Genomic DNA, 20,888 nt, shown 5'->3' on the forward strand with positions numbered 1-20,888 from the left:
CCAGTTCACTCTCTGGACTCACTGCACTGCATCCCCAGCGGTGCCAGTGCACTCTCTGAAGTTACTGCATTACATCCCCAGTGGTGCCAGTTCACTCTTTGGTGTTACTGCAGGGCATACCCAGTGCTGCCAGTGAACTCTCTGGACTCACTGCACTGCATCCCCAGTGGTGCCAGTGCACTCTCTGGACTCACTGCACTGCATCCCCAGTGGTGCCACTGCACTCTCTGGACTCACTGCACTGCATCCCCAGTGGTGCCAGTGCACTCTCTGGAGTCACTACAGTGCAGCCCCTGAGGTGCCAGTGTACTCTCTGGACTCACTGCACTGCATCCCCAGTGGTGCCAGTGCACTCTCTGGCCTCAGTGCAGTGCATCCCCAGTGGTGCCAGTGCACTCTCTGGACTCACTGCACTGCATCCCCAGTGGTGCCAGTGCACTCTCTGGACACACTGCACTGCATCCCCAGTGGTGCCAGTGCACTCTCTGGACTCACTGCACTGCATCCCCAGTGGTGCCAGTGCACTCTCTGGAGTCACTGCACTGCTTCCCCACTGGTGCCAGTGCACTCTCTGGACTCACTGCACTGCATCCCCAGTGGTGCCAGTTCACTCTTTGGTGTTACTGTAGGGCATACCCAGTGGTTCCAGTGAACTCTCTGGACTCACTGCACTGCATCCCCTGTGGTGCCAGTGCACTCTCTGGACTCACTGCACTGCATCCCCAGTGGTGCCAGTGCACTCTCGGGACTCACTGCACTGCATCCCCAGTGCTGCCAGTTCACTCTCTGGACTCACTGCACTGCATCCCCAGTGGTGCCAGTGCACTCTCTGGACTCACTGCACTGCATCCCCAGTGGTGCCAGTGCACTCTCTGGAGTCACTGCACTGCATCCCCAGTGGTGCCAGTGCACTCTCTGGACTCACTGCACTGCATCCCCTGTGGTGCCTGTGCACTCTCTGGAGTCACTACAGTGCATCCTTAGTGCTGCCAGTGCACTCTCTGGACTCACTGCACTGCATCCCCAGTGGTGCCAGTGCACTCTCTGGACTCAATGCAGTGCATCCCCAGTGGTGCCAGTGCACTCTCTGGAGTCACTGCACTGCATCCCCAGTGGTGCCAGTGCACTCTCTGAAGTTATTGCACTGCATCCCCAGTGGTGCCAGTGCACTCTCTGGACTCACTGCACTGCATCCCCAGTGGTGCCAGTGCACTCTCTGGACTCAATGCAGTGCATCCCCAGTGGTGCCAGTGCACTCTCTGGACTCACTGCACTGCATCCCCAGTGGTGCCAGTTCACTCTTTGGTGTTACTGCAGGGCATACCCAGTGGTGCCAGTGAACTCTCTGGACTCACTGCACTGCATCCCCAGTGATGCCAGTGCACTCTCTGGAGTCACCGGGGTGCATCCCCAGTGGTTCCAGTGCACTCTCTGGACTCACAGCACTGCATCCCCAGTGGTGCCAGTGCACTCTCTGGACTCACTGCACTGCATCCCCAGTGGTGCCAGTGCATTCTCTGAAGTTACTGCATTGCATCCCCAGTGGTGCCAGTGCACTCTCTGGACTCACTGCACTGCATCCCCAGTGGTGCCAGTGCACTCTCTGGACTCACCGCACTGCATCCACAGTGGTGCCAGTTCACTCTTTGGAGTCACTGCAGGGCATCCCCAGTGGTTCCAGTGCACTCTCTGGACTCACCGCACTGCATCCCCAGTGGTGCCAGTGCACTCTCTGGACTCACTGCACTGCATCCCCAGTGGTGCCAGTGCACTCTCTGGACTTACTGCAGTGCATCCCCAGTGGTGCCAGTGCACTCTCTGGACTCACTGCACTGCATCCCCAGTTGTGCCAGTGCACTCTCTGGACTCATTGCACTGCATCCCCACTGGTGCCAGTGCACTCTCTGGAGTCACTGCAGTGCATCCCCAGTGGTGCCAGTGCACTCTCTCGAGTCACTACAGTACATCATTAGTGGTTCCAGTGCACTCTCTGGACTCACTGCACTGCATCCCCAGTGGTGCCAGTGCACTCTCTGGACTCACTGCACTGCATCCCCAGTGGTGCCAGTGCACTCTCTGGACTCACTGCACTTCATACCCAGTGGTGCCAGTGCACTCTCTGGACTCACTGCATTTCATACCCAGTGGTGCCAGTGCACTCTCTGGACTCACTGCACTGCATCCCCAGTGGTGCCAGTTCACTCTCTGTAGTCACTGCACTGCATCCCCAGTGGTGCCAGTTCACTCTCTGTAGTCACTGCACTGCATCCCCAGTGGTGCCAGTGCACTCTCTGGACTCACTGCACTACATCCCCAGTGGTGCCAGTGCACTCTCTGGACTCACTGCACTGCATCCCCAGTGGTGCCAGTGCACTCTCTGGACTCACCGCACTGAATCCCCAGTGGTGCCAGTGCACTCTCTGGAGTCACTACAGTGCATCCCAAGTGGTGCCAGTGCATTCTCTGGACTCACTGCACTGCATCCCCAGTGGTGCCAGTTCACTCTTTGGTGTTACTGCAGGGCATACCCAGTGGTGGCAGTGAACTCTCTGGAGTCACCGGGGTGCATCCCCAGTGGTGCCAGTGCACTCTCTGGACTCACTGCACTGCATCCCCATTGGTGCCAGTGCACTCTCTGGAGTCACCGGGGTGCATCCCCAGTGGTGCCACTGCACTCTCTGGACTCACTGCACTGCATCCCCAGTGGTGCCAGTGCACTCTCTGGACTCACTGCACTGCATCCCCAGTGGTGCCAGTGCACTCTCTGGACTCACTGCAGTGCATCCCCAGTGGTGCCAGTGCACTCTCTGGACTCACTGCACTGCATCCCCAGTGGTGCCAGTGCACTCTTTGGACTCACTGCACTGCATCCCCAGTGGTGCCAGTGCACTCTCTGGACTCACGGCACTGCATCCCCAGTGGTGCCAGTGCACTCTCTGGACTCACTGCACTGCATCCACAGTGGTGCCAGTTCACTCTCTGGACTCACTGCTGTGCATCCCCAGTGGTGCCAGTGCACTCTCTGGACTCACTGCACTGCATCCCCAGTGGTGCCAGTGCACTATCTGGACTCACTGCACTGCATCCCCAGTGGTGCCAGTTCACTCTTTGGAGTCACTGCAGGGCATCCAAGTGGTGCCAGTGCACTCTCTGGACTCACTGCACTGCATCCCCAGTGGTGCCAGTGCACTCTCTGGACTCACGGCACTGCATCCCCAGTGGTGCCAGTGCACTCTCTGGACTCACTGCACTGCATCCCCAGTTGTGGCTGTGCACTCTCTGGAGTCACTGCACTGCATCCACAGTGGTGCCAGTGCACTCTCTGGACTCACTGCACTGCATCCCCAGTGGTGCCAGTGCACTCTTTGGAGTCACTGCACTGCATCCCCAGTTGTGCCAGTGAACTCTCTGGACTCACTGCACTGCATCCCCAGTGGTGCCAGTGCACTCTCTGGACTCACTGCACTGCATCCCCAGTGGTGCCAGTGCACTCTCTGGACTCACTGCACTGCATCCCCAGTGGTGCCAGTGCACTCTCTGGACTCACTGCACTGCATCCCCAGTTGTGCCAGTGCACTCTCGGGAGTCACTACAGTACATCCCCAGTGGTGTCAGTGCACTCTCTGGACTCACTGCACTGCATTCCCAGTGGTGCCAGTGCACTCTCTGGACTCACTGCACTGCATCCCCAGTGGTGCCAGTGCACTCTCTGGAGTCACTGCACTGCATCCCCAGTGGTGCCAGTGCACTCTCTGGACTCACTGCACTGCATCCCCTGTGGTGCCTGTGCACTCTCTGGAGTCACTACAGTGCATCCTTAGTGCTGCCAGTGCACTCTCTGGACTCACTGCACTGCATCCCCAGTGGTGCCAGTGCACTCTCTGGACTCAATGCAGTGCATCCCCAGTGGTGCCAGTGCACTCTCTGGAGTCACTGCACTGCATCCCCAGTGGTGCCAGTGCACTCTCTGAAGTTATTGCACTGCATCCCCAGTGGTGCCAGTGCACTCTCTGGACTCACTGCACTGCATCCCCAGTGGTGCCAGTGCACTCTCTGGACTCAATGCAGTGCATCCCCAGTGGTGCCAGTGCACTCTCTGGACTCACTGCACTGCATCCCCAGTGGTGCCAGTTCACTCTTTGGTGTTACTGCAGGGCATACCCAGTGGTGCCAGTGAACTCTCTGGACTCACTGCACTGCATCCCCAGTGATGCCAGTGCACTCTCTGGAGTCACCGGGGTGCATCCCCAGTGGTTCCAGTGCACTCTCTGGACTCACAGCACTGCATCCCCAGTGGTGCCAGTGCACTCTCTGGACTCACTGCACTGCATCCCCAGTGGTGCCAGTGCATTCTCTGAAGTTACTGCATTGCATCCCCAGTGGTGCCAGTGCACTCTCTGGACTCACTGCACTGCATCCCCAGTGGTGCCAGTGCACTCTCTGGACTCACCGCACTGCATCCACAGTGGTGCCAGTTCACTCTTTGGAGTCACTGCAGGGCATCCCCAGTGGTTCCAGTGCACTCTCTGGACTCACCGCACTGCATCCCCAGTGGTGCCAGTGCACTCTCTGGACTCACTGCACTGCATCCCCAGTGGTGCCAGTGCACTCTCTGGACTTACTGCAGTGCATCCCCAGTGGTGCCAGTGCACTCTCTGGACTCACTGCACTGCATCCCCAGTTGTGCCAGTGCACTCTCTGGACTCATTGCACTGCATCCCCACTGGTGCCAGTGCACTCTCTGGAGTCACTGCAGTGCATCCCCAGTGGTGCCAGTGCACTCTCTCGAGTCACTACAGTACATCATTAGTGGTTCCAGTGCACTCTCTGGACTCACTGCACTGCATCCCCAGTGGTGCCAGTGCACTCTCTGGACTCACTGCACTGCATCCCCAGTGGTGCCAGTGCACTCTCTGGACTCACTGCACTTCATACCCAGTGGTGCCAGTGCACTCTCTGGACTCACTGCATTTCATACCCAGTGGTGCCAGTGCACTCTCTGGACTCACTGCACTGCATCCCCAGTGGTGCCAGTTCACTCTCTGTAGTCACTGCACTGCATCCCCAGTGGTGCCAGTTCACTCTCTGTAGTCACTGCACTGCATCCCCAGTGGTGCCAGTGCACTCTCTGGACTCACTGCACTACATCCCCAGTGGTGCCAGTGCACTCTCTGGACTCACTGCACTGCATCCCCAGTGGTGCCAGTGCACTCTCTGGACTCACCGCACTGAATCCCCAGTGGTGCCAGTGCACTCTCTGGAGTCACTACAGTGCATCCCAAGTGGTGCCAGTGCATTCTCTGGACTCACTGCACTGCATCCCCAGTGGTGCCAGTTCACTCTTTGGTGTTACTGCAGGGCATACCCAGTGGTGGCAGTGAACTCTCTGGAGTCACCGGGGTGCATCCCCAGTGGTGCCAGTGCACTCTCTGGACTCACTGCACTGCATCCCCATTGGTGCCAGTGCACTCTCTGGAGTCACCGGGGTGCATCCCCAGTGGTGCCACTGCACTCTCTGGACTCACTGCACTGCATCCCCAGTGGTGCCAGTGCACTCTCTGGACTCACTGCACTGCATCCCCAGTGGTGCCAGTGCACTCTCTGGACTCACTGCAGTGCATCCCCAGTGGTGCCAGTGCACTCTCTGGACTCACTGCACTGCATCCCCAGTGGTGCCAGTGCACTCTTTGGACTCACTGCACTGCATCCCCAGTGGTGCCAGTGCACTCTCTGGACTCACGGCACTGCATCCCCAGTGGTGCCAGTGCACTCTCTGGACTCACTGCACTGCATCCACAGTGGTGCCAGTTCACTCTCTGGACTCACTGCTGTGCATCCCCAGTGGTGCCAGTGCACTCTCTGGACTCACTGCACTGCATCCCCAGTGGTGCCAGTGCACTATCTGGACTCACTGCACTGCATCCCCAGTGGTGCCAGTTCACTCTTTGGAGTCACTGCAGGGCATCCAAGTGGTGCCAGTGCACTCTCTGGACTCACTGCACTGCATCCCCAGTGGTGCCAGTGCACTCTCTGGACTCACGGCACTGCATCCCCAGTGGTGCCAGTGCACTCTCTGGACTCACTGCACTGCATCCCCAGTTGTGGCTGTGCACTCTCTGGAGTCACTGCACTGCATCCACAGTGGTGCCAGTGCACTCTCTGGACTCACTGCACTGCATCCCCAGTGGTGCCAGTGCACTCTTTGGAGTCACTGCACTGCATCCCCAGTTGTGCCAGTGAACTCTCTGGACTCACTGCACTGCATCCCCAGTGGTGCCAGTGCACTCTCTGGACTCACTGCACTGCATCCCCAGTGGTGCCAGTGCACTCTCTGGACTCACTGCACTGCATCCCCAGTGGTGCCAGTGCACTCTCTGGACTCACTGCACTGCATCCCCAGTTGTGCCAGTGCACTCTCGGGAGTCACTACAGTACATCCCCAGTGGTGTCAGTGCACTCTCTGGACTCACTGCACTGCATTCCCAGTGGTGCCAGTGCACTCTCTGGACTCACTGCACTGCATCCCCAGTGGTGCCAGTGCACTCTCTGGAGTCACTGCACTGCATCCCCAGTGGTGCCAGTGCACTCTCTGGACATACTGCACTGCATCCCCAGTGGTGCCAGTGCACTCTCTGGAGTCACTACAGTGCATCCTTAGTGCTGCCAGTGCACTCTCTGGACTCACTGCACTGCATCCCCAGTGGTGCCAGTGCACTCTCTGGACTCAATGCAGTGCATCCCCAGTGGTGCCAGTGCACTCTCTGGAGTCACTGCACTGCATCCCCAGTGGTGCCAGTGCACTCTCTGAAGTTACTGTATCGCATCCCCAGTGGTGCCAGTGCACTCTCTGGACTCACTGCACTGCATCCCCAGTGGTGCCAGTGCACTCTCTGGACTCATTGCACTGCATCCCCACTGGTGCCGGTGCACTCTCTGGAGTCACTGCAGTGCATCTCCAGTGGTGCCAGTGCACTCTCTCGAGTCACTACAGTACATCCTTAGTGGTTCCAGTGCACTCTCTGAACTCACTGCACTGCATCCCCAGTGGTGCCAGTGCACTCTCTGGACTCACTGCACTGCATCCCCAGTGGTGCCAGTGCACTCTCTGGACTCACTGCACTTCATACCCAGTGGTGCCAGTGCACTCTCTGGACTCACTGCACTGCATCCCCAGTGGTGCCAGTTCACTCTCTGTAGTCACTGCACTGCATCCCCAGTGGTGCCAGTGCACTCTCTGGACTCACTGCACTGCATCCCCAGTGGTGCCAGTGCACTCTCTGGACTCACTGCACTGCATCCCCAGTGGTGCCAGTGCACTCTCTGGAGTCACTACAGTACATCCTTAGTGGTGCCAGTGCACTCTCTGGACTCACTGCACTGCATCCCCAGTGGTGCCAGTGCACTCTCTGGACTCACTGCACTGCATCCCCAGTGGTGCCAGTGCACTCTCTGGAATCACTGCAGTGCATCCCCAGTGGTGCCAGTGCACTCTCTGGACTCACTGCACTGCATCCCCAGTGGCGCCAGTGCACTCTCTCGACTCACTGAACTGCATCACCAGTGGTGCCAGTGCACTCTCTGGACTCACTGCAGTGCATCCCCAGTGGTGCCAGTGCACTCTCTGGACTCACTGCACTGCATCCCCAGAGGTGCCAGTGCACTCTCTGGACTCATTGCACTGCATCCCCAGTGCTGCCAGTGCACTCTCTGGACTCACTGCAGTGCATCCCCAGTGGTGCCAGTGCACTCTCTGGAGTCACTACAGTACATCCTTAGTGGTTCCAGTGAACTCTCTGGACTCACTGCATTGCATCCCCAGTGGTGCCAGTGCACTCTCTGGACTCACTGCACTGCATCCCCAGTGGTGCCAGTGCACTCTCAGGACTCAAAGCAGTGCATCCCCAGTGGTGCCAGTGCACTCTCTGGACTCACCGCACTGCATCCCCAGTGGTGCCAGTGCACTCTCGGGACTCACTGCAGTGCATCCCCAGTGGTGCCAGTGCACTCTCTGGACTCACTGCACTGCATCCCCAGTGGTGCCAGTTCACTTTTTGGAGTCACTGCAGGGCATCCCCAGTGGTGCCAGTGCACTCTCTGGACTCACTGCACTGCATCCCCAGTGGTGCCAGTGCAGTCTCTGGACTCACGGCACTGCATCCCCAGTGGTGCCAGTGCACTCTCTGGAGTCACTGCAGTGCATCCCCAGTGGTGCCAGTGCATTCTCTGGACTCACTGCACTGCATCGCCAGTGGTGCCAGTGCACTCTCTGGACTCACTGCACTGCATCCCCAGTGGTGCCAGTGCACTCTCTGGACTCAATGCACTTCATACCCAGTGGTGCCAGTGCACTCTCTGGACTCACTGCACTGCATCCCCAGTGGTGCCAGTGCACTCTCTGCACTCACTGCACTGCATCCCCAGTGGTTCCAGTGCACTCTCTGGACTCACTGCACTGCATCCCCAGTGGTGCCAGTGCACTCTCTGGACTCACCGCACTGCATCCCCAGTGGTGCCAGTGCACTCTCTGGACTCACCGCACTTCATCCCCAGTGGTGCCAGTGCACTCTCTGGACTCACTGCACTGCATCCCCAGTGGTGCCAGTGCACTCTCTGGAATCACTGCAGTGCATCCCCATTGGTGCCTGTGCACTCTCGGGACTCACTGCACTGCATCCCCAGTGGTGCCAGTTCACTCTCTGTAGTCACTGCACTGCATCCCCAGTGGTGCCAGTGCACTCTCTGGACTCACTGCACTGCATCCCCAGTGGTGCCAGTGCACTCTCTGGACTCACTGCACTGCATCCCCAGTGGTACCAGTACACTCTCTGGAGTCACTGCACTGCATCCCCAGTGGTGCCAGTGCACTCTCTGGACTCAATGCACTGCATCCCCAGTGGTGCCAGTGCACTCTCTGGAGTCACTACAGTACATCCCCAGTGGTGTCAGTGCACTCTCTGGACTCACTGCACTGCATCCCCAGTGGTGCCAGTGCACTCTCTGGAGTCACTGCAGTGCATCCTTAGTGGTGCCAGTGCACTCTCTGGAGTCACTGCACTGCATCCCCAGTGGTGCCAGTGCACTCTCTAGACTCACTGCACTGCATCCCCAGTGGCGCCAGTGCACTCTCTGGAGTCACTGCAGTGCATCCACAGTTGTGCCAGTGCACTCTCTGGACTCATTGCAGTGCATCCCCAGTGGTGCCAGGGCACTCTCTGGAGTCACTACAGTACATCCTTAGTGGTGCCAGTGCACTCTCTGGACTCACTGCACTGCATCCCCAGTGGTGCCAGTGCACTCTCTGGACTCACTGCACTGCATCCCCAGTGGTGCCAGTGCACTCTCTGGAATCACTGCAGTGCATCCCCAGTGGTGCCAGTGCACTCTCTGGACTCACTGCTCTGCATCCCCAGTGGCGCCAGTGCACTCTCTCGACTCACTGAACTGCATCCCCAGTGGTGCCAGTGCACTATCTGGACTCACTGCACTGCATCCCACGTGGTGCCAGTGCACTCTCTGGACTCACTGCACTGCATCCCCAGTGGTTCCAGTGCACTCTCTGGACTCATTCCACTGCATCCCCAGTGGTGCCAGTGCATTCTCTGGACTCACTGCAGTGCATCCCCAGTGGTGCCAGTGCACTCTCTGGAGTCACTACAGTACATCCTTAGTGGTTCCAGTGAACTCTCTGGACTCACTGCATTGCATCCCCAGTGGTGCCAGTGCACTCTCTGGACTCACTGCACTGCATCCCCAGTGGTGCCAGTGCACTCTCTGAAGTTACTGCATTGCATCCCCAGTGGTGCCAGTGCACTCTGTGGACTCACCGCACTGCATCCCCAGTGGTGCCAGTGCACTCTCGGGACTCACTGCAGTGCATCCCCAGTGGTGCCAGTGCACTCTCTGGACTCACTGCACTGCATCCCCAGTGGTGCCAGTTCACTCTTTGGAGTCACTGCAGGGCATCCCCAGTGGTGCCAGTGCACTCTCTGGACTCACTGCACTGCATCCCCAGTGGTGCCAGTGCAGTCTCTGGACTCACGGCACTGCATCCCCAGTGGTGCCAGTGCACTCTCTGGAGTCACTGCAGTGCATCCCCAGTGGTGCCAGTGCATTCTCTGGACTCACTGCACTGCATCGCCAGTGGTGCCAGTGCACTCTCTGGACTCACTGCACTGCATCCCCAGTGGTGCCAGTGCACTCTCTGGACTCACTGCACTGCATCCCCAGTGGTGCCAGTGCACTCTCTGGACTCACTGCACTGCATCCCCAGTGGTGCCAGTGCACTCTCTGCACTCACTGCACTGCATCCCCAGTGGTTCCAGTGCACTCTCTGGACTCACTGCAGTGCATCCCCAGCGGTGCCAGTGCACTCTCTGGACTCACTGCACTGCATCTCCAGTGGTGCCAGTGCACTCTCTGGACTCACTGCACTGCATCCCCAGTGGTGCCAGTGCACTCTCTGGACTCATTGCACTGCATCCCCAGTGGTGCCAGTGCACTCTCTGGAGTCACTGCAGTGCATCCCCAGTGGTGCCAGTGCACTCTCTCGAGTCACTACAGTACATCCTTCGTGGTTCCAGTGCACTCTCTGGACTCACTGCACTGCATCCCCAGTGGTGCCAGTGCACTCTCTGGACTCACTGCACTGCATCCCCAGTGCTGCCAGTGCACTCTCTGGACTCACTGCACTTCATACCCAGGGGTGCCAGTGCACTCTCTGGACTCACTGCACTTCATACCCAGTGGTGCCAGTGCACTCTCTGGACTCACTGCACTGCATCCCCAGTGGTGCCAGTTCACTCTCTGTAGTCACTGCACTGCATCCCCAGTGGTGCCAGTTCACTCTCTGTAGTCACTGCACTGCATCCCCAGTGGTGCCAGTGCACTCTCTGGACTCACTGCACTGCATCCCCAGTGGTGCCAGTGCACTCTCTGGAATCACTGCAGTGCATCCCCAGTGGTGCCAGTGCACTCTCTGGACTCACTGCACTGCATCCCCAGTGGCGCCAGTGCACTCTCTCGACTCACTGAACTGCATCCTCAGTGGTGCCAGTGCACTCTCTGGACTCACTGCACTGCATCCCCAGTGGTGCCAGTGCACTCTCTGGACTCACTGCACTGCATCCCCAGAGGTGCCAGTGCACTCTCTGGACTCATTGCACTGCATCCCCAGTGCTGCCAGTGCACTCTCTGGACTCACTGCAGTGCATCCCCAGTGGTGCCAGTGCACTCTCTGGAGTCACTACAGTACATCCTTAGTGGTTCCAGTGAACTCTCTGGACTCACTGCATTGCATCCCCAGTGGTGCCAGTGCACTCTCTGGACTCACTGCACTGCATCCCCAGTGGTGCCAGTGCACTCTCTGAAGTTACTGCATTGCATCCCCAGTGGTGCCAGTGCACTCTGTGGACTCACCGCACTGCATCCCCAGTGGTGCCAGTGCACTCTCGGGACTCACTGCAGTGCATCCCCAGTGGTGCCAGTGCACTCTCTGGACTCACTGCACTGCATCCCCAGTGGTGCCAGTTCACTTTTGGAGTCACTGCAGGCCATCCCCAGTGGTGCCAGTGCACTCTCTGGACTCACTGCACTGCATCCCCAGTGGTGCCATTGCAGTCTCTGGACTCACGGCACTGCATCCCCAGTGGTGCCAGTGCACTCTCTGGAGTCACTGCAGTGCATCCCCAGTGGTGCCAGTGCATTCTCTGGACTCACTGCACTGCATCGCCAGTGGTGCCAGTGCACTCTCTGCACTCACTGCACTGCATCCCCAGTGGTGCCAGTGCAGTCTCTGGACTCACGGCACTGCATCCCCAGTGGTGCCAGTGCACTCTCTGGAGTCACTGCAGTGCATCCCCAGTGGTGCCAGTGCACTCTCTGGACTCACTGCACTGCATCCCCAGTGGTGCCAGTGCACTCTCTGCACTCACTGCACTGCATCCCCAGTGGTTCCAGTGCACTCTCTGGACTCACTGCACTGCATCCCCAGTGGTGCCAGTGCACTCTCTGGACTCACCGCACTGCATCCCCAGTGGTGCCAGTGCACTCTCTGGACTCACCGCACTTCATCCCCAGTGGTGCCAGTGCACTCTCTGGACTCACTGCACTGCATCCCCAGTGGTGCCAGTGCACTCTCTGGAATCACTGCAGTGCATCCCCATTGGTGCCTGTGCACTCTCGGGACTCACTGCACTGCATCCCCAGTGGTGCCAGTTCACTCTCTGTAGTCACTGCACTGCATCCCCAGTGGTGCCAGTGCACTCTCTGGACTCACTGCACTGCATCCCCAGTGGTGCCAGTGCACTCTCTGGACTCACTGCACTGCATCCCCAGTGGTGCCAGTACACTCTCTGGAGTCACTGCACTGCATCCCCAGTGGTGCCAGTGCACTCTCTGGACTCAATGCACTGCATCCCCAGTGGTGCCAGTGCACTCTCTGGAGTCACTACAGTACATCCCCAGTGGTGTCAGTGCACTCTCTGGACTCACTGCACTGCATCCCCAGTGGTGCCAGTGCACTCTCTGGAGTCACTGCAGTGCATCCTTAGTTTTGCCAGTGCACTCTCTGGAGTCACTGCACTGCATCCCCAGTGGTGCCAGTGCACTCTCTAGACTCACTGCACTGCATCCCCAGTGGCGCCAGTGCACTCTCTGGAGTCACTGCAGTGCATCCACAGTTGTGCCAGTGCACTCTCTGGACTCATTGCAGTGCATCCCCAGTGGTGCCAGGGCACTCTCTGGAGTCACTACAGTACATCCTTAGTGGTGCCAGTGCACTCTCTGGACTCACTGCACTGCATCCCCAGTGGTGCCAGTGCACTCTCTGGACTCACTGCACTGCATCCCCAGTGGTGCCAGTGCACTCTCTGGAATCACTGCAGTGCATCCCCAGTGGTGCCAGTGCACTCTCTGGACTCACTGCACTGCATCCCCAGTGGCGCCAGTGCACTCTCTCGACTCACTGAACTGCATCCCCAGTGGTGCCAGTGCACTATCTGGACTCACTGCACTGCATCCCCCGTGGTGCCAGTGCACTCTCTGGACTCACTGCACTGCATCCCCAGTGGTGCCAGTGCACTCTCTGGACTCATTGCACTGCATCCCCAGTGGTGCCAGTGCATTCTCTGGACTCACTGCAGTGCATCCCCAGTGGTGCCAGTGCACTCTCTGGAGTCACTACAGTACATCCTTAGTGGTTCCAGTGAACTCTCTGGACTCACTGCATTGCATCCCCAGTGGTGCCAGTGCACTCTCTGGACTCACTGCACTGCATCCCCAGTGGTGCCAGTGCACTCTCTGAAGTTACTGCATTGCATCCCCAGTGGTGCCAGTGCACTCTGTGGACTCACCGCACTGCATCCCCAGTGGTGCCAGTGCACTCTCGGGACTCACTGCAGTGCATCCCCAGTGGTGCCAGTGCACTCTCTGGACTCACTGCACTGCATCCCCAGTGGTGCCAGTTCACTTTTGGAGTCACTGCAGGGCATCCCCAGTGGTGCCAGTGCACTCTCTGGACTCACTGCACTGCATCCCCAGTGGTGCCAGTGCAGTCTCTGGACTCACGGCACTGCATCCCGAGTGGTGCCAGTGCACTCTCTGGAGTCACTGCAGTGCATCCCCAGTGGTGCCAGTGCATTCTCTGGACTCACTGCACTGCATCGCCAGTGGTGCCAGTGCACTCTCTGCACTCACTGCACTGCATCCCCAGTGGTGCCAGTGCAGTCTCTGGACTCACGGCACTGCATCCCCAGTGGTGCCAGTGCACTCTCTGGAGTCACTGCAGTGCATCCCCAGTGGTGCCAGTGCACTCTCTGGACTCACTGCACTGCATCCCTAGTGGTGCCAGTGCACTCTCTGCACTCACTGCACTGCATCCCCAGTGGTTCCAGTGCACTCTCTGGACTCAGTGCACTGCATCCCCAGTGGTGCCAGTGCACTCTCTGGACTCACCGCACTGCATCCCCAGTGGTGCCAGTGCACTCTCTGGACTCACCGCACTTCATCCCCAGTGGTGCCAGTGCACTCTCTGGACTCACTGCACTGCATCCCCAGTGGTGCCAGTGCACTCTCTGGAATCACTGCAGTGCATCCCCATTGGTGCCTGTGCACTCTCGGGACTCACTGCACTGCATCCCCAGTGGTGCCAGTTCACTCTCTGTAGTCACTGCACTGCATCCCCAGTGGTGCCAGTGCACTCTCTGGACTCACTGCACTGCATCCCCAGTGGTGCCAGTGCACTCTCTGGACTCACTGCACTGCATCCCCAGTGGTGCCAGTACACTCTCTGGAGTCACTGCACTGCATCCCCAGTGGTGCCAGTGCACTCTCTGGACTCAATGCACTGCATCCCCAGTGGTGCCAGTGCACTCTCTGGAGTCACTACAGTACATCCCCAGTGGTGTCAGTGCACTCTCTGGACTCACTGCACTGCATCCCCAGTGGTGCCAGTGCACTCTCTGGAGTCACTGCAGTGCATCCTTAGTTTTGCCAGTGCACTCTCTGGAGTCACTGCAGTGCATCCCCAGTGGTGCCAGTGCACTCTCTAGACTCACTGCACTGCATCCCCAGTGGCGCCAGTGCACTCTCTGGAGTCACTGCAGTGCATCCACAGTTGTGCCAGTGCACTCTCTGGACTCATTGCAGTGCATCCCCAGTGGTGCCAGGGCACTCTCTGGAGTCACTACAGTACATCCTTAGTGGTGCCAGTGCACTCTCTGGACTCACTGCACTGCATCCCCAGTGGTGCCAGTGCACTCTCTGGACTCACTGCACTGCATCCCCAGTGGTGCCAGTGCACTCTCTGGAATCACTGCAGTGCATCCCCATTGGTGCCTGTGCACTCTCGGGACTCACTGCACTGCATCCCCAGTGGTGCCAGTTCACTCTCTGTAGTCACTGCACTGCATCCCCAGTGGTGCCAGTGCACTCTCTGGACTCACTGCACTGCATCCCCAGTGGTGCCAGTGCACTCTCTGGAATCACTGCACTGCATCCCCAGTGGTGCCAGTGCACTCTCTGGAGTCACTGCACTGCATCCCCAGTGGTGCCAGTGCACTCTCTGGACTCACTGCACTGCATCCCCAGTGGTGCCAGTGCACTCTCTGGAGTCACTACAGTACATCCCCAGTGGTGTCAGTGCACTCTCTGGACTCACTGCACTGCATCCCCAGTGGTGCCAGTGCACTCTCTGGACTCACTGCAGTGCATCCTTAGTGGTGCCAGTGCACTCTCTGGAGTCACTGCACTGCATCCCTAGTGGTTCCAGTGCACTCTCTAGACTCACTGCACTGCATCCCCAGTGGCGCCAGTGCACTCTCTGGAGTCACTGCAGTGCATCCACAGTTGTGCCAGTGCACTCTCTGGACTCATTGCAGTGCATCCCCAGTGGTGCCAGGGCACTCTTTGGTGTCACTGCACTGCATCCCCAGTAGTGCCAGTGCACTCTCTGGAGTCACTGCACTTCATCCCCAGTGGTGCCAGTGCACTCTCTGGACTCACTGCACTGCATCCCCAGTGGTGCCAGTGCACTCTCTGGACTCACCGGGGTGCATCCCCAGTGGTGCCAGTGCACTCTCTGGAATCACTGCAGTGCATCCCCAGTGGTGCCAGTGCACTCTCTGGACTCACTGGACTGCATTCCCAGTGGTGCCAGTGCACTCTCTGGACTCACTGCACTGCATCCCCAGTGGTGCCAGTGCACTCTCTGGAGTCACTACAGTACATCCTTAGTGGTGCCAGTGCACTCTCTGGACTCACTGCACTGCATCCCCAGTGGTGCCAGTGCACTCTCTGGACTCACTGCACTGCATCCCCAGTGGTGCCAGTTCACTCTCTGGACTCACCGCACTGCATCCCCAGTGGTGCCAGTGCACTGTCTGGACTCACTGCACTGCATCCCCAGTGGTGCCAGTGCACTCTCTGGACTTACTGCAGTGCATCCCCAGTGGTGCCAGTGCACTCTCTGGACTCACTGCACTGCATCTCCAGTGGTGCCAGTGCACTCTCTGGACTCACTGCACTGCATCCCCAGTGGTGCCAGTGCACTCTCGGGACTCACTGCACTGCATCCCCAGTGGTGCCAGTGCACTCTCTGGACTCACTGCACTTCATACCCAGTGGTGCCAGTGCACTCTCTGGACTCACTGCACTTCATACCCAGTGGTGCCAGTGCACTCTCTGGACTCACTGCACTGCATCCCCAGTGGTGCCAGTGCACTCTCTGTAGTCACTGCACTGCATCCCCAGTGGTGCCAGTTCACTCTCTGTAGTCACTGCACTGCATCCCCAGTGGTGCCAGTGCACTCTCTGGACTCACTGCACTGCATCCCCAGTGGTGCCAGTGCACTCTCTGGACTCACTGCACTGCATCCCCAGTGGTGCCAGTGCACTCTCTGGAGTCACTACAGTACATCCTTAGTGGTGCCAGTGAACTCTCTGGACTCACTGCACTGCATCCCCAGTGGTGCCAGTGCACTCTCTGGAATCACTGCAGTGCATCCCCAGTGGTGCCAGTGCACTCTCTGGACTCACTGCACTGCATCCCCAGTGGCGCCAGTGCACTCTCTCGACTCACTGAACTGCATCCCCAGTGGTGCCAGTGCACTCTCTGGACTCACTGCACTGCATCCCCAGTGGTGCCAGTGCACTCTCTGGACTCACTGGACTGCATCCCCAGTGGTGCCAGTGCACTCTCTGGACACATTGCACTGCATCCCCAGTGGTGCCAGTGCACTCTCTGGACTCACTGCAGTGCATCCCCAGTGGTGCCAGTGCACTCTCTGGAGTCACTACAGTACATCCTTAGTGGTTCCAGTGAACTCTCTGGACTCACTGCATTGCATCCCCAGTGGTGCCAGTGCACTCTCTGGACTCACTGCACTGCATCCACAGTGGTGCCAGTGCACTCTCTGAAGTTACTGCATTGCATCCCCAGTGGTGCCAGTGCACTCTGTGGACTCACCGCACTGCATCCCCAGTGGTGCCAGTGCACTCTCGGGACTCACTGCTTTGCATCCCCTGTGGTGCCAGTTCACTCTCTGGACTCACTGCACTGCATCACCAGTGGTGCCAGTGCACTCTCTGGACTCACTGCACTGCATCCCCAGTGGTGCCAGTGCACTCTCAGGACTCAATGCAGTGCATCCCCAGTGGTGCCAGTGCACTCTCTGGACTCACCGCACTGCATCCCCAGTGGTGCCAGTGCACTCTCGGGACTCACTGCAGTGCATCCCCAGTGGTGCCAGTGCACTCTCTGGACTCACTGCACTGCATCCCCAGTGGTGCCAGTTCACTCTTTGGAGTCACTGCAGGGCATCCCCAGTGGTGCCAGTGCACTCTCTGGACTCACTGCACTGCATCCACAGTGGTGCCAGTGCACTCTCTGGACTCACGGCACTGCATCCCCAGTGGTGCCAGTGCACTCTCTGGAGTCACTGCAGTGCATCCCCAGTGGTGCCAGTGCACTCTCTGGACTCACTGCACTGCATCCCCAGTGGTGCCAATGCACTCTCTGGACTCACCGCACTGCATCCCCAGTGGTGCCAGTGCACTCTCTGGACTCACTGCAGTGCATCCCCAGTGGTGCCAGTGCACTCTCTGGACTCACTGCACTGCATACCCAGTGGTGCCAGTTCACTCTTTGGAGTCACTGCAGGGCATCCCCAGTGGTGCCAGTGAAATCTCTGGACTCACTGCACTGCATCCCCAGTGGTGCCAGTGCACTCTCTGGACTCACGGCACTGCATCCCCAGTGGTGCCAGTGCACTCTCTGGACTCACTGCACTGCATCCCCAGTGGTGCCAGTGCATTCTCTGGACTCACTGAACTGCATCCCCGGTGGTGCCAGTGCACTCTCTGGACTCACTGCACTGCATCCCCACTGGTGCCAGTGCACTCTCTGGACTCACTGCACTTCATACCCAGTGGTGCCAGTGCACTCTCTGGACTCACTGCACTGCATCCCCAGTGGTGCCAGTGCACTCTCTGGACTCACCGCACTGCATCCCCAGTGGTGCCAGTGCACTCTCTGGACTCACAGCACTGCATCCTTAGTGGTGCCAGTGCACTCTCTGGACTCACCGCACTGCATCCCCAGTGGTGCCAGTGCACTCTCTGGACTCACTGCACTGCATCCCCAGTGGTGCCAGTGCACTCTCTGGAATCACTGCAGTGCATCCCCATTGGTGTGTGTGCACTCTCGGGACTCACTGCTTTGCATCCCCTGTGGTGCCAGTTCACTCTCTGGACTCACTGCACTGCATCACCAGTGGTGCCAGTGCACTCTCTGGACTCACTGCACTGCATCCCCAGTGGTGCCAGTGCACTCTCAGGACTCAATGCAGTGCATCCCCAGTGGTGCCAGTGCACTCTCTGGACTCACTGCACTGCATCCCCAGTGGTGCCAGTGCACTCTCTGAAGTTACTGCATTGCATCCCCAGTGGTGCCAGTGCACTCTCTGGACTCACTGCACTGCATCCCCAGTGGTGCCAGTGCACTCTCTGGAGTCACTGCACTGCATCCCCAGTGGTGCCAGTGCACTCTCTGGACTCACTGCACTGCATCCCCAGTGATGCCAGTGCACTCTCTGAAGTTACTGCATCGCATCCCCAGTGGTGCCAGTGCACTCTCTGGACTCACTGCACTGCATCCCCAGTGGTGCCAGTGCACTCTCTGGACTCACTGCACTGCATCCCCAGTGGTGCCAGTGCACTCTCTGGAGTCACTGCACTGCATCCCCAGTGGTGCCAGTGCACTCTCTGGAATCACGGCACTGCATCCCCAGTGGTGCCAGTACACTCTCTGGACTCACTGGACTGCATCCCCAGTGGTGCCAGTGCACTCTCTGGACTCACTGCACTGCATCCCCAGTGGTGCCAGTGCACTCTCTGGAGTCACTACAGTACATCCTAAGTGGTGCCAGTGCACTCTCTGGAGTCACCGGGGTACATCCCCAGTGGTGCCAGTGCACTCTCTGGACTCACTGCAGTGCATCCCCAGTGGTGCCAGTGCATTCTCCGAAGTTACTGCATTGCATCCCCAGTGGTGCCAGTGCACTCTCTGGACTCACCGCACTGCATCCCCAGTGGTGCCAGTGCACTCTCTGGACTCACTGTAGTGCATCCCCAGTGGTGCCAGTGCACTCTCTGGACTCACTGCACTGCATCCCCAGTGGTGCCAGTTCACTCTTTGGACTCACTGCACTGCATCCCCAGTGGTGCCAGTGCACTCTCAGGACTCACTGCACTCCATCCCTACTGTTTCCAGTCCACTCTCTGGACTCACTGCACTGCATCCCCAGTGGTGCCAGTGCACTCTCTGGACTCACTGCACTGCATCCACAGTGGTGCCAGTGCACTCTCTGGACTCACTGCACTGCATCCCCAGTGGTGCCAGTGCACTCTCTGGACTCACTGCACTGCATCCCCAGTGGTGCCTGTTCACTCTTTGGAGTCACTGCAGGGCATCCAAGTGGTGCTAGTGAAATCTCTGGACTCACTGCACTGCATCCCCAGTGGTGCCAGTGCACTCTCTGGAGTCACTGCACTGCATCCACAATGGTGCCAGTGCACTCTCTGGACTCACTGCTGTGCATCCCCACTGGTGCCAGTTCACTCTCTGGAGTCACTGCACTGCATCCCCAGTTGTGCCAGTGAACTCTCTGGACTCACTGCACTGCATCCCCAGTGGTGCCAGTGCACTCTCTGGACTCACGGCACTGCATCCCCAGTGGTGCCAGTGCACTCTCTGGACTCACGGCACTGCATCCCCAGTGGTGCCAGTGCATTCTCTGGACTCACTGAACTGCATCCCCAGTGGTGCCAGTGCACTCTCTGGACTCACTGCACTGCATCCCCACTGGTGCCAGTGCACTCTCTGTACTCACTGCACTTCATACCCAGTGGTGCCAGTGCACTCTCTGGACTCACTGCACTGCATCCCCAGTGGTGCCAGTGCACTCTCTGGACTCACCGCACTGCATCCCCAGTGGTGCCATTGCACTCTCGGGACTCACAGCACTGCATCCCCAGTGGTGCCAGTGCACTCTCTGGACTCACCGCACTTCATCCCCAGTGGTGCCAGTGCAGTCTCTGGACTCACTGCACTCCATCCCCAGTGGTGCCAGTGCACTCTCTGGAATCACTGCAGTGCATCCCCATTGGTGCCTGTGCACTCTCGGGACTCACTGTACTGCATCCCCAGTGGTGCCAGTTCACTCTCTGGACTCACTGCACTGCATCCCCAGTGGTGCCAGTGCACTCTCTGGACTCACTGCACTGCATCCCCAGTGGTGCCAGTGCACTCTCAGGACTCAATGCAGTGCATCCCCAGTGGTGCCAGTGCACTCTCTGGACTAACTGCACTGCATCCCCAGTGGTGCCAGTGCACTCTCTGAAGTTACTGCATCGCATCCCCAGTGGTGCCAGTGCACTCTCTGGACTCACTGCACTGCATCCCCAGTGGTGCCAGTGCACTCTGTGGACTCACTGCACTGCATCCCCAGTGGTGCCAGTGCACTCTCTGGAGTCACTGCACTGCATCCCCAGTGGTGCCAGTGCACTCTCTGGAATCACTGCAGTGCATCCCCAGTGGTGCCAGTACACTCTCTGGACTCACTGGACTGCATCCCCAGTGGTGCCAGTGCACTCTCTGGACTCACTGCAGTGCATCCCCAGTGGTGCCAGTGCACTCTCTGGAGTCACTACAGTACATCCTTAGTGGTGCCAGTGCACTCTCTGGAGTCACCGGGGTACATCCCCAGTGGTTCCAGTGCACTCTCTGGACTCACTGCACTGCATCCCCAGTGGTGCCAGTGCACTCTCTGGACTCACTGCAGTGCATCCCCAGTGGTGCCAGTGCATTCTCCGAAGTTACTGCATTGCATCCCCAG

Source organism: Anser anser (assembly GCF_964211835.1).
Source record: "Anser anser genome assembly, chromosome: 22".
Lineage (NCBI taxonomy): Eukaryota > Metazoa > Chordata > Aves > Anseriformes > Anatidae > Anser > Anser anser.